Genomic DNA, 3008 nt, shown 5'->3' with positions numbered 1-3008 from the left:
CACCTGCGCTGGCCCGACTCTCGCCTCCTCTCAATCACTGCAGAGCAGACAGTGGCTGAGATGGATTGCGGTGGCGAAACCGGCCACTCGGTCCCTTATGGCCCAGACTAGCCCTTCTCTAGATAGAAGAGAGAGGAGGGGGGGGGGGATTCTAGTATGATAATCAGGATATTCTCTGCCACAGAGTGGAATTCTCTGCCACAGAAGGTAGTTGAGGCCAGTTCATTGGCTATATTTAAGAGGGAGTTAGATGTGGTCCTTGCGGCTAAAGGGATCAGGGGGTATGGAGAGAAGGCAGGTACGGGTTACTGAGCTGGATGATCAGCCATGATCACATTGAATGGCGGTGCAGGCTCGAAGGGCCGAATGGCCTACTCCTGCACCTATTTTCTATGTTTCTATGTTTCTAACTGCAGATGCTGGTACAAATCGAAGGTATTTATTCACAAAGTGCTGGAGTAACTCAGCAGGTCGGGCAGCATCTCAGGAGAGAAGGAATGGATGACGTTTTGGGTCGAGACCCTTCTTCAGTCTGAAGAATCCCGAGCTTCTTCAGCATCTTCAGCATCCCGAGATGCTGCCCGACCTGCTGAGTTACTCCAGCACTTTGTGAATAAATACCATCGGTTCTAGTATGAGCTACAAATAACCTTTGGCATTGAATAATGTAATTTTTAAAAAAAAGGAACTGCAGATGCTGGTTTATACCAAAGATAGACACAAAGTGCTGGAGTAACTCAGCGGGTCAGGCAGCATCTTGGGAGAACATGGATAGGCGATGTTTCGGGTTGGTGACTGACTGTAGTTGTGGGGAGGGGGAAACTGGAAGCGAGAAAATAACCAGGACAAATGGGAGCCATCAACAGTTGACCTCAGGCAAGGAGGTTTGGTTTAGTTTCGTTCAGAGATACAGGTCGTTCGGCCCATCGAGTTTGCGCCGACCGACAATCATCCCGTATACAGGTTCTTTCCTGCACACTAGGGACAATTTACAGAAACTAATTAACCTACACACCTGCACATCTTTGGAAACCGGAGCACCCGAAGAAAACCCACGAGGTCGCACGGTGAACGTACAAGCTCCGTACAGATGGCACCCGTAGTAGAGATCGAACCCTGGTCTTTGGAGTTCCAAGGCAGCAACTCTGCCACTGTGCCACCCTAACCCTAACCCTATGGTACCCTATGGTTTATGGCACGGTCCCTTATGTTACATGTGGTCTGCACATTATGGTATGTGCATACAGTAAAATGCTAGAGGAATTAAATTCATTGGTTCAATGGTACTTTATTGTCATGTGCACCTAAGTACAGTGACATTTTTGTTTGCATGCAGTTCAGCCACAGTCCTAGTCATAGAGTGATATAGTGTGGAAACTGGCCCTTTGGCTCAACCTGCCCACACAGGCCAACATGTCCCAGCTACACTAATCCCACCTGCCATGTTTGGAGCATATCCCTCCAAACCTGTCCTATCCATGTACCTGTCTAACTTGCTTAAAATGTTGCGAAAGTCCCTGCCTCAACTACCTCTTCTGGCTGCTTGTTCCATACACCCACCACCCTTTGTGTGAAAAAGCTACCCCTCAGATTCCTATTAAATCTTTTCCCCTTCACCTTAAACCTATGTCATCTGGTCATACTATACACTGGGCACAATCATACTTTATAAGAGTGTAAGACATAGAAACATAGAAAATAGGTGCAGGAGGAGGCCATTCTGCCCTTCGAGCCAGCACCAGCATTCATTGTGATCATGGCTGATCATCCACAATCAGTAACTCGTGCCTGCCTTCTCCCCATATCCCTTGATTCCGCTAGCCCCTAGAGCTCTATCTAACTCTCTCTTAAATCCATCTAGTGATTTGGCCTCCACGGCCCTCTGTGGCAGAGAATTCCACAAATTCACAACTCTCTGGGTGAAAATGTTCCTTCTCACCTCAGTTTTAAATGGCCTCCTCTTTATTCTAAGACTGTGGCCCCTGGTTCTGGACTCACCCAACATTGTGAACATTTTCCCTGCATCTAGCTTGTGCAGTCCTTTTATAATTTTATATGTCTCTATAAGATCCCCTCTCATCCTTCTAAACTCCAGAGAATACAAGCCTAGTCTTTTCAATCTTTCCTCATATGACAGTCCCGCTATCCCAGGGATCAATCTCGTGAACTACGCTGCACTGCCTGAACCCGCGTTGCACTGTAGACCACACTGAGTCAGTTCACAAGAATCACCAGTTTTTCAGGCAATGCTTTGGTTTGGGATCTTTCTCCATCCTGACCCGAAATGTCGCCTATCCATGTACTCCAGAGATGCTGCCTGAGTTCCTCCAGCAGTTTGTGCTTTTTGCTCAAGATTCCAACATCTGCAGTTCTTTGTCTTCCATCTGATCCTATCTACATGTCTTTACACCCTTTTTTAGGTATTCAATTTCCTCGTCGTATAGTCATGGAGTTATGCACCATGGAGACAGGATCTTCGCCCCAACTCATCCATGCATGGACGAATTGGGCCGATGGATATATTTACCTGCAATGTAACTCCATGCCAACCAAGTTGTCCACTTGAACTAGCACCATATATCTCTCTAAACTTTTCCTATCCCTCTATCTGTCCAAATGTCTTTTATTATTATATTTGTACCCACCTCTACCACATCCTCTGCAAACTTGTTCCATATACAAATCACCTCCTGCACAAAAAAGAGGACGCGGTAGAGTTGCTGCCTTACATCGCCAGACCAAGGTTCGCCCCTGACTACCGGTGCTGTCTGTACGGAGCTTGTACATTCTCTCTGTGACCGCATGGGTTTTTTCCAGTTGCCCTGGTTTTCTCCCACATTCCAAAGACATACAGTTTTGTAGGTTAATTGGCTTCGGTAATAATTGTAAATTGCCTTAGCGTGTAGGATACTGCTAGTGTACGGGGATGATTCCTAGTCGACGTGGACTCGGTGGGCCGAAGGACCTGTTTCCACACTTTATCGCTAAAGTCTAAAGGTCCAAGGTCG

The sequence above is a fragment of the Rhinoraja longicauda genome, chromosome 6 (assembly GCF_053455715.1).
Source record: "Rhinoraja longicauda isolate Sanriku21f chromosome 6, sRhiLon1.1, whole genome shotgun sequence".
NCBI lineage: Eukaryota > Metazoa > Chordata > Chondrichthyes > Rajiformes > Arhynchobatidae > Rhinoraja > Rhinoraja longicauda.
Note: the sequence above shows the minus strand (reverse complement) of the source record.